General features: G+C 56.4%; 1 protein-coding gene and 2 long non-coding RNA genes across 3 annotated transcripts in view; all 3 read right to left on the bottom strand.

The window, feature by feature from the left end:
- Positions 1-12855, bottom strand: part of LOC136964897 (pancreatic secretory granule membrane major glycoprotein GP2-like) — a 35326-nt gene that overhangs the window by 1839 nt on the left and 20632 nt on the right. The gene's annotated exons all lie outside the window — the stretch shown is intronic.
- Positions 3058-3937, bottom strand: LOC136964907 (uncharacterized). Its single transcript, XR_010879271.1, has 4 exons — positions 3797-3937; positions 3556-3620; positions 3315-3469; positions 3058-3114 (listed from the first exon to the last, which is right to left on the bottom strand). It is a non-coding gene; the product is annotated as an uncharacterized lncRNA (long non-coding RNA).
- Positions 7336-8244, bottom strand: LOC136964906 (uncharacterized). The gene is made up of 4 exons (XR_010879270.1): positions 8075-8244; positions 7834-7898; positions 7593-7747; positions 7336-7392 (listed from the first exon to the last, which is right to left on the bottom strand). It is a non-coding gene; the product is annotated as an uncharacterized lncRNA (long non-coding RNA).

The following is a 12855-nucleotide window of genomic DNA, read 5'->3' as shown; positions in this document are numbered from 1 at the left end:
TCGTGGGAGCAGCTGTCGTGGTCGTGGGAGCAGCTGTAGTGGTAGTGGGAGCAGCTGTGGTTGTCGTGGGAGCAGCTGTAGTGGTAGTGGGAGCAGCTGTGGTTGTCAGGGGAGCAGCGGTGGTTGTCGTGGGAGCAGCTGTGGTTGTTGTGGGAGCAGCTGTGGTGGTCGTGGGAGCAGCTGTGGTGGTCGTGGGAGCAGCTGTAGTGGTAGTGGGAGCAGCTGTGGTTGTCGTGGGAGCAGCTGTGGTGGTCGTGGGAGCAGCTGTAGTGGTCGTGGGAGTAGCTGTGGTGGTCGGGGGAGCAGCTGTGGTGGTCGTGGGAGCAGCTGTAGTGGTAGTTGGAGCCGCTGTAGTTGTCGTGGGAGCAGCTGTAGTGGTAGTGGGAGCAGCTGTGGTTGTCGTGGGAGCAGCTGTGGTTGTCGTGGGATTAGCTGTAGTTGTTGTGGGAGCAGCTGTGGTTGTCGTGGGCGCAGCTGTAGTGATAGTGGGAGCAGTTGTGGTTGTCGTGGGAGCAGCTGTAGTGGTCGTGGGAGCAGCTGTGGTTGTCGTGGGAGTAGCTGTAGTGGTAGTGGGAGCAGCTGTGGTGGTCGTGGGAGCAGCTGTAGTGGTAGTAGGAGCAGCTGTGGTTGTCGTAGGAGCAGCTGTAGTGGTAGTGGGAGCAGCTGTGGTAGTCGTGGGAGCAGCTGTGGTTGTCGTAGGTGCAGCTGTAGTGGTAGTGGGAGCCGCTGTGGTGGTCGTGGGAGCAGCTGTAGTGGTAGTGGGAGCAGCTGTGGTTGTCGTGGGAGCAGCTGTGGTTGTCGTGGGAGTAGCTGTAGTGGTAGTGGGAGCAGCTGTGCTTGTCGTAGGAGCAGCTGTGGTTGTTGTGGGAGCAGCTGTGGTGGTCGTGGGAGCAGCTGTAGTGGTTGTGGGAGTAGCTGTGGTGGTCGTGGGAGCAGCTGTGGTGGTTGTGGGAGCAGCTGTAGTGGTAGTGGGAGCCGCTGTGGTTGTCGTGGGAGCAGCTGTAGTGGTAGTGGGAGCAGCTGTGGTTGTTGTGGGAGCAGCTGTAGTGGTAGTGGGAGCAGCTGTGGTTGTCGTGGGAGCAGCTGTGGTTGTCGTGGGAGCAGCTGTGGTTGTCGTGGGAGCAGCTGTAGTGATAGTGGGAGCAGTTGTGGTTGTCGTGGGAGCAGCTGTAGTGGTCGTGGGAGCAGCTGTGGTTGTCGTGGGAGCAGCTGTGGTGGTCGTGGGAGCAACTGTAATGGTAGTGGGAGCAGCTGTGGTGGTCGTGGGAGCAGCTGTGGTGGTCGTGGGAGCAGCTGTAGTGGTCGTGGGAGCAGCTGTAGTTGTCGTAGGAGCAGCTGTAGTGGTAGTGGGAGCAACTGTGGTAGTCGTGGGAGCAGCTGTGGTTGTCGTAGGTGCAGCTGTAGTGGTAGTGGGAGCCGCTGTGGTGGTCGTGGGAGCAGCTGTAGTGGTAGTGGGAGCAGCTGTGGTTGTCGTGGGAGCAGCTGTGGTTGTCGTAGGAGCAGCTGTAATGGTAGTGGGAGCAGCTGTGGTTGTCAGGGGAGCAGCGGTGGTTGCCGTGGGAGCAGCTGTGGTTGTTGTGGGAGCAGCTGTGGTTGTCGTGGGAGCAGCTGTGGTTGTCGTAGGTGCAGCTGTAGTGGTAGTTGGAGCCACTGTGGTGGTCGTGGGAGCAGCTGTAGTGGTAGTGGGAGCAGCTGTGGTTGTCATGGGAGCAGCTGTGGTTGTCGTAGGAGCAACTGTAATGGTAGTGGGAGCAGCTGTGGTTGTCAGGGGAGCAGCGGTGGTTGTCGTGGGAGCAGCTGTGGTTGTTGAGGGAGCAGCTGTGGTGGTCGTGGGAGCAGTTGTGGTGGTCGTGGGAGCAGCTGTAGTGGTAGTGGGAGCAGCTGTGGTTGTCGTAGGAGCAGCTGTAGTGGTAGTGGGAGCAGCTGTGGTAGTCGTGGGAGCAGCTGTGGTTGTCGTAGGTGCAGCTGTAGTGGTAGTGGGAGCCGCTGTGGTGGTCGTGGGAGCAGCTGTAGTGGTAGTGGGAGCAGCTGTGGTTGTCGTGGGAGCAGCTGTGGTTGTTGTGGGAGTAGCTGTAGTGGTAGTGGGAGCAGCTGTGGTTGTCGTAGGAGCAGCTGTGGTGGTCGTGGGAGCAGCTGTAGTGGTAGTAGGAGCAGCTGTGGTTGTCGTAGGAGCAGCTGTAGTGGTAGTGGGAGCAGCTGTGGTAGTCGTGGGAGCAGCTGTGGTTGTCGTAGGTGCAGCTGTAGTGGTAGTGGGAGCAGCTGTGGTTGTCGTGGGAGCAGCTGTGGTTGTTGTGGGAGTAGCTGTAGTGGTAGTGGGAGCAGCTGTGGTTGTCGTAGGAGCAGCTGTAGTGGTAGTGGGAGCAGCTGTGGTTGTTGTGGGAGCTGTGGTTGTCGTGGGAGCAGCTGTGGTTGTCGTAGGTGCAGCTGTAGTGGTAGTTGGAGCCACTGTGGTGGTCGTGGGAGCAGCTGTAGTGGTAGTGGGAGCAGCTGTGGTTGTCGTGGGAGCAGCTGTGGTTGTCGTAGGAGCAGCTGTAATGGTAGTGGGAGCAGCTGTGGTGGTCGTGGGAACAGCTGTGGTTGTCGTGGGAGCAGCTGTAGTGGTAGTGGGAGCAGCTGTTGTTGTCATGGGAGCAGATGTAGTGGTAGTGGGAGCAGCTGTGGTTGTCATGGGAGCAGCTGTAGTAGTAGTGGGAGCAGCTGTGGTTGTCGTTGGAGCAGCTGTGGTTGTTGTGGGAGCAGCTGTGGTTGTCGTGGGAGCAGCTGTGGTGGTAGTGGGAGCAGCTGTGCTGGTCGTGGGAACAGCTGTGCTTGTTGTGGGAGCAGCTGTAGTGGTAGTGGGAGTAGCTGTGGTTGTCGTGGGAGCAGCTGTAGTGGTAGTGGGAGCAGCTGTGGTGGTCGTGGGAGCAGGTTTGGTGGTCGTCGGAGCAGCTGTGGTTGTCGTGGGAGCAGCTGTGGTGGTCGTGGGAGCAGCTGTAGTGGTCGTGGGAGCAGCTGTGGTTGTCGTGGGAGCAGCTGTAGTGGTCGTGGGAGCAGCTGTGGTTGTCGTGGGAGCAGCTGTGGTTGTTGTGGGTGCAGCTGTGGTTGTTGTCAGAGCTTCTGTTGTGGAGACAACCCCTGTTAGAAAACAAATGTTTTAGACACAATAAATGACAGTCTCACATTGTCACTTCATTAAAAAAGAATGCAGAAATATAAATCCTCATTTGAGCAGTTTGACATAAATTCTTTACCTTCAGCACTCCTCTACGTTGTTAATCTATAATAGCTAAATGTATTATGTTTCCTGGAAATAAAATGTTTTATCCCAATCTTACTTGTCACCGCAATTGAAGATGTGTTCACTGGGAGGGAGAAGTTAGAGCTGTTGCCGGACACGGCCTCCACCATAGTGGCAGCCACATCAGTGGGCTCGGGGACTGAACTGATGTTGTTAAACACCAGTACAGTATCTACCACAACTGACCCTTGTCTGTAAAAACAAAACATATGACAATGAACAGAGTACCATTATCCAAAATGAGTATTATTATTTTAATAAAATGCACATTTACATACCTGAAGCCTTGAATTTTAGTGCGATTGAAGCTGGATCCATATTTGTTTTTGTAGACATTGTTGAGCTGTGTCAAATAAAATAAAAAATATAAAATTCACACTGAGATATCACCATGCGACCTATAAAACTCTTCAAGAGGAAACAGTTTAAAACATATTACAATGATAGCGTCCCGATCAACCAAACAACACTGAGTCCATGCCCAATTTTATGATGAAAGTAAATATAAAGTTCACTCACTGCAGTGGTTACTTTATTTGCCAACGTTTGGAACTCTGGAGAGGATGTATTCTTCAGGTCCTCTGAGAATGTTTGCTCCAGTTTGAACTCTAACTTGACTTCTGGAACTGGTGGGGCTGCTGTTGTGGTTGGTGCAGCGGTGGTTGTAGGAGGAGCAGCTGTTGTTGTTGTTGGATCCTCTGTTGTAGTTGTAGGGACAGCTGTGGTTGTTGTTGGAGCGTCTGTTGTAGTTGTAGGTGCAGCTGTGGTTGTAGTGGGAGTAGCTGTGGTTGTTGTTGGAGCCTCTGTGGTTGTAGTGGGAGCAGCTGTGGTTGTCGTGGGAGCAGCTGAAGTGGTAGTGGGAGCAGCTGTGGTTGTCGTGGGAGCAGCTGTGGTTGTCGTGGGAGCAGCTGTGGTGGTCGTGGGAGCAGCTGTGTTTGTCTTGGGAGCAGCTGTGGTGGTCGTGGGAGCAGCTGTGGTGGTCGTGGGAGCAGCTGTGGTTGTCGTGGGAGTAGCTGTAGTGGTAGTGGGAGCAGCTGTGTTTGTCGTGGGAGCAGCTGTAGTGGTAGTGGGAGCAGCTGTGGTTGTCGTGGGAGCAGCTGTAGTGGTAGTGGGAGCAGCTGTGGTTGTTGTGGAAGCAGCTGTGGTTGTTGTGGGAGCAAATGTGGTTGTCGTGGGAGCAGCTGTAGTGGTAGTGGGAGCAGCTGTGGTGGTCGTGGGAGCAGCTGTAGTGGTCGTCGGAGTAGCTGTGTTTGTCGTGGGAGCAGCTGTGGTGGTCGTGGGAGCAGCTGTAGTGGTCGTGGGAGTAGCTGTGGTGGTCGTGGGAGCCGCTGTGGTCGTCGTGGGAGCAGCTGTAGTGGTAGTGGGAGCCGCTGTGGTTGTCGTGGGAGCAGCTGTAGTGGTAGTGGGAGCAGCTGTGGTTGTTGTGGGAGCAGCTGTAGTGGTAGTGGGAGCAGCTGTGGTTGACGTGGGAGCAGCTGTGGTTGTCGTGGGATTAGCTGTAGTTGTCGTGGGAGCAGCTGTGGTTGTCGTGGGCGCAGCTGTAGTGATAGTGGGAGCAGTTGTGGTTGTCGTGGGAGCAGTTGTGGTTGTCGTGGGAGCAGCTGTAGTGGTAGTGGGAGCCGCTGTGGTGGTCGTGGGAGCAGCTGTAGTGGTAGTGGGAGCAGCTGTGGTTGTCGTGGGAGCAGCTGTGGTTGTCGTGGGAGTAGCTGTAGTGGTAGTGGGAGCAGCTGTGCTTGTCGTAGGAGCAGCTGTGGTTGTTGTGGGAGCAGCTGTGGTGGTCGTGGGAGCAGCTGTAGTGGTTGTGGGAGTAGCTGTGGTGGTCGTGGGAGCAGCTGTGGTGGTTGTGGGAGCAGCTGTAGTGGTAGTGGGAGCCGCTGTGGTTGTCGTGGGAGCAGCTGTAGTGGTAGTGGGAGCAGCTGTGGTTGTTGTGGGAGCAGCTGTAGTGGTAGTGGGAGCAGCTGTGGTTGTCGTGGGAGCAGCTGTGGTTGTCGTGGGAGCAGCTGTGGTTGTCGTGGGAGCAGCTGTAGTGATAGTGGGAGCAGTTGTGGTTGTCGTGGGAGCAGCTGTAGTGGTCGTGGGAGCAGCTGTGGTTGTCGTGGGAGCAGCTGTGGTGGTCGTGGGAGCAGCTGTGGTGGTCGTGGAAGCAGCTGTGGTTGTCGTGGGAGAAGCTGTAGTGGTAGTGGGAGCAGCTGTGGTTGTCAGGGGAGCAGCTGTGGTTGTCCTGGGAGCAGCTGTGGTTGTTGTGGGAGCAGCTGTGGTGGTCGTGGGAGCAGCTGTGGTGGTCGTGGGAGCAGCTGTAGTGGTCGTGGGAGCAGCTGTGGTTGTCGTAGGAGCAGCTGTAGTGGTAGTGGGAGCAACTGTGGTAGTCGTGGGAGCAGCTGTGGTTGTCGTAGGTGCAGCTGTAGTGGTAGTGGGAGCCGCTGTGGTGGTCGTGGGAGCAGCTGTAGTGGTAGTGGGAGCAGCTGTGGTTGTCGCGGGAGCAGCTGTGGTTGTCGTAGGAGCAGCTGTAATGGTAGTGGGAGCCGCTGTGGTTGTCAGGGGAGCAGCGGTGGTTGCCGTGGGAGCAGCTGTGGTTGTTGTGGGAGCAGCTGTGGTTGTCGTGGGAGCAGCTGTGGTTGTCGTAGGTGCAGCTGTAGTGGTAGTTGGAGCCACTGTGGTGGTCGTGGGAGCAGCTGTAGTGGTAGTGGGAGCAGCTGTGGTTGTCATGGGAGCAGCTGTGGTTGTCGTAGGAGCAACTGTAATGGTAGTGGGAGCAGCTGTGGTTGTCAGGGGAGCAGCGGTGGTTGTCGTGGGAGCAGCTGTGGTTGTTGAGGGAGCAGCTGTGGTGGTCGTGGGAGCAGTTGTGGTGGTCGTGGGAGCAGCTGTAGTGGTAGTGGGAGCAGCTGTGGTTGTCGTAGGAGCAGCTGTAGTGGTAGTGGGAGCAGCTGTGGTAGTCGTGGGAGCAGCTGTGGTTGTCGTAGGTGCAGCTGTAGTGGTAGTGGGAGCCGCTGTGGTGGTCGTGGGAGCAGCTGTAGTGGTAGTGGGAGCAGCTGTGGTTGTCGTGGGAGCAGCTGTGGTTGTTGTGGGAGTAGCTGTAGTGGTAGTGGGAGCAGCTGTGGTTGTCGTAGGAGCAGCTGTGGTGGTCGTGGGAGCAGCTGTAGTGGTAGTAGGAGCAGCTGTGGTTGTCGTAGGAGCAGCTGTAGTGGTAGTGGGAGCAGCTGTGGTAGTCGTGGGAGCAGCTGTGGTTGTCGTAGGTGCAGCTGTAGTGGTAGTGGGAGCAGCTGTGGTTGTCGTGGGAGCAGCTGTGGTTGTTGTGGGAGTAGCTGTAGTGGTAGTGGGAGCAGCTGTGGTTGTCGTAGGAGCAGCTGTAGTGGTAGTGGGAGCAGCTGTGGTTGTTGTGGGAGCTGTGGTTGTCGTGGGAGCAGCTGTGGTTGTCGTAGGTGCAGCTGTAGTGGTAGTTGGAGCCACTGTGGTGGTCGTGGGAGCAGCTGTAGTGGTAGTGGGAGCAGCTGTGGTTGTCGTGGGAGCAGCTGTGGTTGTCGTAGGAGCAGCTGTAATGGTAGTGGGAGCAGCTGTGGTGGTCGTGGGAACAGCTGTGGTTGTCGTGGGAGCAGCTGTAGTGGTAGTGGGAGCAGCTGTTGTTGTCATGGGAGCAGATGTAGTGGTAGTGGGAGCAGCTGTGGTTGTCATGGGAGCAGCTGTAGTAGTAGTGGGAGCAGCTGTGGTTGTCGTTGGAGCAGCTGTGGTTGTTGTGGGAGCAGCTGTGGTTGTCGTGGGAGCAGCTGTGGTGGTAGTGGGAGCAGCTGTGCTGGTCGTGGGAACAGCTGTGCTTGTTGTGGGAGCAGCTGTAGTGGTAGTGGGAGTAGCTGTGGTTGTCGTGGGAGCAGCTGTAGTGGTAGTGGGAGCAGCTGTGGTGGTCGTGGGAGCAGGTTTGGTGGTCGTCGGAGCAGCTGTGGTTGTCGTGGGAGCAGCTGTGGTGGTCGTGGGAGCAGCTGTAGTGGTCGTGGGAGCAGCTGTGGTTGTCGTGGGAGCAGCTGTAGTGGTCGTGGGAGCAGCTGTGGTTGTCGTGGGAGCAGCTGTGGTTGTTGTGGGTGCAGCTGTGGTTGTTGTCAGAGCTTCTGTTGTGGAGACAACCCCTGTTAGAAAACAAATGTTTTAGACACAATAAATGACAGTCTCACATTGTCACTTCATTAAAAAAGAATGCAGAAATATAAATCCTCATTTGAGCAGTTTGACATAAATTCTTTACCTTCAGCACTCCTCTACGTTGTTAATCTATAATAGCTAAATGTATTATGTTTCCTGGAAATAAAATGTTTTATCCCAATCTTACTTGTCACCGCAATTGAAGATGTGTTCACTGGGAGGGAGAAGTTAGAGCTGTTGCCGGACACGGCCTCCACCATAGTGGCAGCCACATCAGTGGGCTCGGGGACTGAACTGATGTTGTTAAACACCAGTACAGTATCTACCACAACTGACCCTTGTCTGTAAAAACAAAACATATGACAATGAACAGAGTACCATTATCCAAAATGAGTATTATTATTTTAATAAAATGCACATTTACATACCTGAAGCCTTGAATTTTAGTGCGATTGAAGCTGGATCCATATTTGTTTTTGTAGACATTGTTGAGCTGTGTCAAATAAAATAAAAAATATAAAATTCACACTGAGATATCACCATGCGACCTATAAAACTCTTCAAGAGGAAACAGTTTAAAACATATTACAATGATAGCGTCCCGATCAACCAAACAACACTGAGTCCATGCCCAATTTTATGATGAAAGTAAATATAAAGTTCACTCACTGCAGTGGTTACTTTATTTGCCAACGTTTGGAACTCTGGAGAGGATGTATTCTTCAGGTCCTCTGAGAATGTTTGCTCCAGTTTGAACTCTAACTTGACTTCTGGAACTGGTGGGGCTGCTGTTGTGGTTGGTGCAGCGGTGGTTGTAGGAGGAGCAGCTGTTGTTGTTGTTGGAGCCTCTGTTGTAGTTGTAGGGACAGCTGTGGTTGTTGTTGGAGCGTCTGTTGTAGTTGTAGGTGCAGCTGTGGTTGTAGTGGGAGTAGCTGTGGTTGTTGTTGGAGCCTCTGTGGTTGTAGTGGGAGCAGCTGTGGTTGTCGTGGGAGCAGCTGAAGTGGTAGTGGGAGCAGCTGTGGTTGTCGTGGGAGCAGCTGTGGTTGTCGTGGGAGCAGCTGTGGTGGTCGTGGGAGCAGCTGTGTTTGTCTTGGGAGCAGCTGTGGTGGTCGTGGGAGCAGCTGTGGTGGTCGTGGGAGCAGCTGTGGTTGTCGTGGGAGTAGCTGTAGTGGTAGTGGGAGCAGCTGTGTTTGTCGTGGGAGCAGCTGTAGTGGTAGTGGGAGCAGCTGTGGTTGTCGTGGGAGCAGCTGTAGTGGTAGTGGGAGCAGCTGTGGTTGTTGTGGAAGCAGCTGTGGTTGTTGTGGGAGCAAATGTGGTTGTCGTGGGAGCAGCTGTAGTGGTAGTGGGAGCAGCTGTGGTGGTCGTGGGAGCAGCTGTAGTGGTCGTCGGAGTAGCTGTGGTTGTCGTGGGAGCAGCTGTGGTGGTCGTGGGAGCAGCTGTAGTGGTCGTGGGAGTAGCTGTGGTGGTCGTGGGAGCCGCTGTGGTCGTCGTGGGAGCAGCTGTAGTGGTAGTGGGAGCCGCTGTGGTTGTCGTGGGAGCAGCTGTAGTGGTAGTGGGAGCAGCTGTGGTTGTTGTGGGAGCAGCTGTAGTGGTAGTGGGAGCAGCTGTGGTTGACGTGGGAGCAGCTGTGGTTGTCGTGGGATTAGCTGTAGTTGTCGTGGGAGCAGCTGTGGTTGTCGTGGGCGCAGCTGTAGTGATAGTGGGAGCAGTTGTGGTTGTCGTGGGAGCAGCTGTAGTGGTAGTGGGAACAGCTGTGGTTGTCGTGGGAGTAGCTGTAGTGGTAGTGGGAGCAGCTGTGGTGGTCGTGGGAGCAGCTGTAGTGGTAGTAGGAGCAGCTGTGGTTGTCGTAGGAGCAGCTGTAGTGGTAGTGGGAGCAGCTGTGGTAGTCGTGGGAGCAGCTGTGGTTGTCGTAGGTGCAGCTGTAGTGGTAGTGGGAGCCGCTGTGGTGGTCGTGGGAGCAGCTGTGGTGGTCGTGGGAGCAGCTGTAATGGTAGTGGGAGCAGCTGTGGTTGTCGTAGGAGCAGCTGTAGTGGTAGTGGGAGCAGCTGTGGTTGTCGTGGGAGCAGCTGTGGTTTTCGTAGGTGCAGCTGTAGTGGTAGTTGGAGCCACTGTGGTGGTCGTTGGAGCAGCTGTAATGGTAGTGGGAGCAGCTGTGGTTGTCAGGGGAGCAGCGGTGGTTGTTGTGGGAGCAGCTGTGGTTGTCGTAGGAGCAGCTGTAATGGTAGTGGGAGCAGCTGTGGTTGTCAGGGGAGCAGCGGTGGTTGTCGTGGGAGCAGCTGTGGTTGTTGTGGGAGCAGCTGTGGTGGTCGTGGGAGCAGCTGTAGTGGTAGTGGGAGCAGCTGTGGTTGTCGTGGGAGCAGCTGTGGTGGTCGTGGGAGCAGCTGTAGTGGTAGTGGGAGCAGCTGTGGTTGTTGTGGGAGCAGCTGTAGTGGTAGTGGGAGCAGCTGTGGTTGTCGTGGGAGCAGCTGTGGTTGTCGTGGGCGCAGCTGTAGTGATAGTGGGAGCAGTTGTGGTTGTCGTGGGAGCAGCTGTAGTGGTAGTGGGAGCAGCTGTGGTTGTCGTGGGAGTAGCTGTAGTGGTAGTGGGAGCAGCTGTGGTGGTCGTGGGAGCAGCTGTAGTGGTAGTAGGAGCAGCTGTGGTTGTCGTATGAGCAGCTGTAGTGGTAGTGGGAGCAGCTGTGGTAGTCGTGGGAGCAGCTGTGGTTGTCGTAGGTGCAGCTGTAGTGGTAGTGGGAGCCGCTGTGGTGGTCGTAGGAGCAGCTGTAGTGGTAGTGGGAGCAGCTGTGGTTGTCGTGGGAGCAGCTGTGGTTGTCGTGGGAGTAGCTGTAGTGGTAGTGGGAGCAGCTGTGGTTGTCGTAGGAGCAGCTGTAGTGGTAGTGGGAGCAGCTGTGGTTGTTGTGGGAGCAGCTGTGGTGGTCGTGGGAGCAGCTGTGGTGGTCGTGGGAGCAGCTGTAATGGTAGTGGGAGCAGCTGTGGTTGTCGTGGGAGTAGCTGTAGTGGTAGTGGGAGCAGCTGTGGTTGTCGTAGGAGCAGCTGTAGTGGTAGTGGGAGCAGCTGTGGTAGTCGTGGGAGCAGCTGTGGTTGTCGTAGGTGCAGCTGTAGTGGTAGTGGGAGCCGCTGTGGTGGTCGTGGGAGCAACTGTAGTGGTAGTGGGAGCAGCTGTGGTTGTCGTGGGAGCAGCTGTGGTTGTCGTGGGAGTAGCTGTAGTGGTAGTGGGAGCAGCTGTGGTTGTCAGGGGAGCAGCTGTGGTTGTCGTGGGAGCAGCTGTGGTTGTTGTGGGAGCAGCTGTGGTGGTCGTGGGAGCTGCTGTGGTGGTCGTGGGAGCAGTTGTAGTGGTAGTGGGAGCAGCCGTGGTTGCTGTAGGAGCAGCTGTGGTGGTCGTGGGAGCAGCTGTAATGGTAGTGGGAGCAGCTGTGGTTGTCGTGGGAGTAGCTGTAGTGGTAGTGGGAGCAGCTGTGGTTGTCGTAGGAGCAGCTGTAGTGGTAGTGGGAGCAGCTGTGGTAGTCGTGGGAGCAGCTGTGGTTGTCGTAGGTGCAGCTGTAGTGGTAGTGGGAGCCGCTGTGGTGGTCGTGGGAGCAACTGTAGTGGTAGTGGGAGCAGCTGTGGTTGTCGTGGGAGCAGCTGTGGTTGTCGTGGGAGTAGCTGTAGTGGTAGTGGGAGCAGCTGTGGTTGTCAGGGGAGCAGCTGTGGTTGTCGTGGGAGCAGCTGTGGTTGTTGTGGGAGCAGCTGTGGTGGTCGTGGGAGCTGCTGTGGTGGTCGTGGGAGCAGTTGTAGTGGTAGTGGGAGCAGCCGTGGTTGCTGTAGGAGCAGCTGTGGTGGTCGTGGGAGCAGCTGTAGTGGTAGTAGGAGCAGCTGTGGTGGTCGTGGGAGCAGCAGTAGTGGTAGTGGGAGCAGCTGTGGTTGTCGTGGGAGCAGCTGTGGTGGTCGTGGGAGCAGCTGTAGTGGTAGTGGGAGCAGCTGTGGTTGTTGTGGGAGCAGCTGTAGTGGTAGTGGGAGCAGCTGTGGTTGTCGTGGGAGCAGCTGTGGTTGTCGTGGGATTAGCTGTAGTTGTCGTGGGAGCAGCTGTGGTTGTCGTAGGAGCAGCTGTAATGGTAGTGGGAGCAGCTGTGGTTGTCAGGGGAGCAGCGGTGGTTGTCGTGGGAGCAGCTGTGGTTGTTGTGGGACCAGCTGTGGTGGTCGTGGGAGCAGCTGTGGTGGTCGTGGGAGCAGCTGTAGTGGTAGTGGGAGCAGCTGTGGTTGTCGTAGGAGCAGCTGTAGTGGTAGTGGGAGCAGCTGTGGTAGACGTGGGAGCAGCTGTGGTTGTCGTAGGTGCAGCTGTAGTTGTAGTGGGAGCCGCTGTGGTGGTCGTGGGAGCAGCTGTAGTGGTAGTGGGAGCAGCTGTGGTTGTTGTGGGAGCAGCTGTAGTGGTAGTGGGAGCAGCTGTGGTTGTCGTGGGAGCAGCTGTGGTTGTCGTGGGCGCAGCTGTAGTGATAGTGGGAGCAGTTGTGGTTGTCGTGGGAGCAGCTGTAGTGGTAGTGGGAGCAGCTGTGGTTGTCGTGGGAGTAGCTGTAGTGGTAGTGGGAGCAGCTGTGGTGGTCGTGGGAGCAGCTGTAGTGGTAGTAGGAGCAGCTGTGGTTGTCGTATGAGCAGCTGTAGTGGTAGTGGGAGCAGCTGTGGTAGTCGTGGGAGCAGCTGTGGTTGTCGTAGGTGCAGCTGTAGTGGTAGTGGGAGCCGCTGTGGTGGTCGTAGGAGCAGCTGTAGTGGTAGTGGGAGCAGCTGTGGTTGTCGTGGGAGCAGCTGTGGTTGTCGTGGGAGTAGCTGTAGTGGTAGTGGGAGCAGCTGTGGTTGTCGTAGGAGCAGCTGTAGTGGTAGTGGGAGCAGCTGTGGTTGTTGTGGGAGCAGCTGTGGTGGTCGTGGGAGCAGCTGTGGTGGTCGTGGGAGCAGCTGTAATGGTAGTGGGAGCAGCTGTGGTTGTCGTGGGAGTAGCTGTAGTGGTAGTGGGAGCAGCTGTGGTTGTCGTAGGAGCAGCTGTAGTGGTAGTGGGAGCAGCTGTGGTAGTCGTGGGAGCAGCTGTGGTTGTCGTAGGTGCAGCTGTAGTGGTAGTGGGAGCCGCTGTGGTGGTCGTGGGAGCAACTGTAGTGGTAGTGGGAGCAGCTGTGGTTGTCGTGGGAGCAGCTGTGGTTGTCGTGGGAGTAGCTGTAGTGGTAGTGGGAGCAGCTGTGGTTGTCAGGGGAGCAGCTGTGGTTGTCGTGGGAGCAGCTGTGGTTGTTGTGGGAGCAGCTGTGGTGGTCGTGGGAGCTGCTGTGGTGGTCGTGGGAGCAGTTGTAGTGGTAGTGGGAGCAGCCGTGGTTGCTGTAGGAGCAGCTGTGGTGGTCGTGGGAGCAGCTGTAATGGTAGTGGGAGCAGCTGTGGTTGTCGTGGGAGTAGCTGTAGTGGTAGTGGGAGCAGCTGTGGTTGTCGTAGGAGCAGCTG

The sequence above is a fragment of the Osmerus mordax genome, chromosome 21, assembly GCF_038355195.1.
Source record: "Osmerus mordax isolate fOsmMor3 chromosome 21, fOsmMor3.pri, whole genome shotgun sequence".
In the NCBI taxonomy this organism is placed as follows: Eukaryota; Metazoa; Chordata; class Actinopteri; order Osmeriformes; family Osmeridae; genus Osmerus; species Osmerus mordax.
This window is presented reverse-complemented; position numbering and strand designations above follow the sequence as displayed.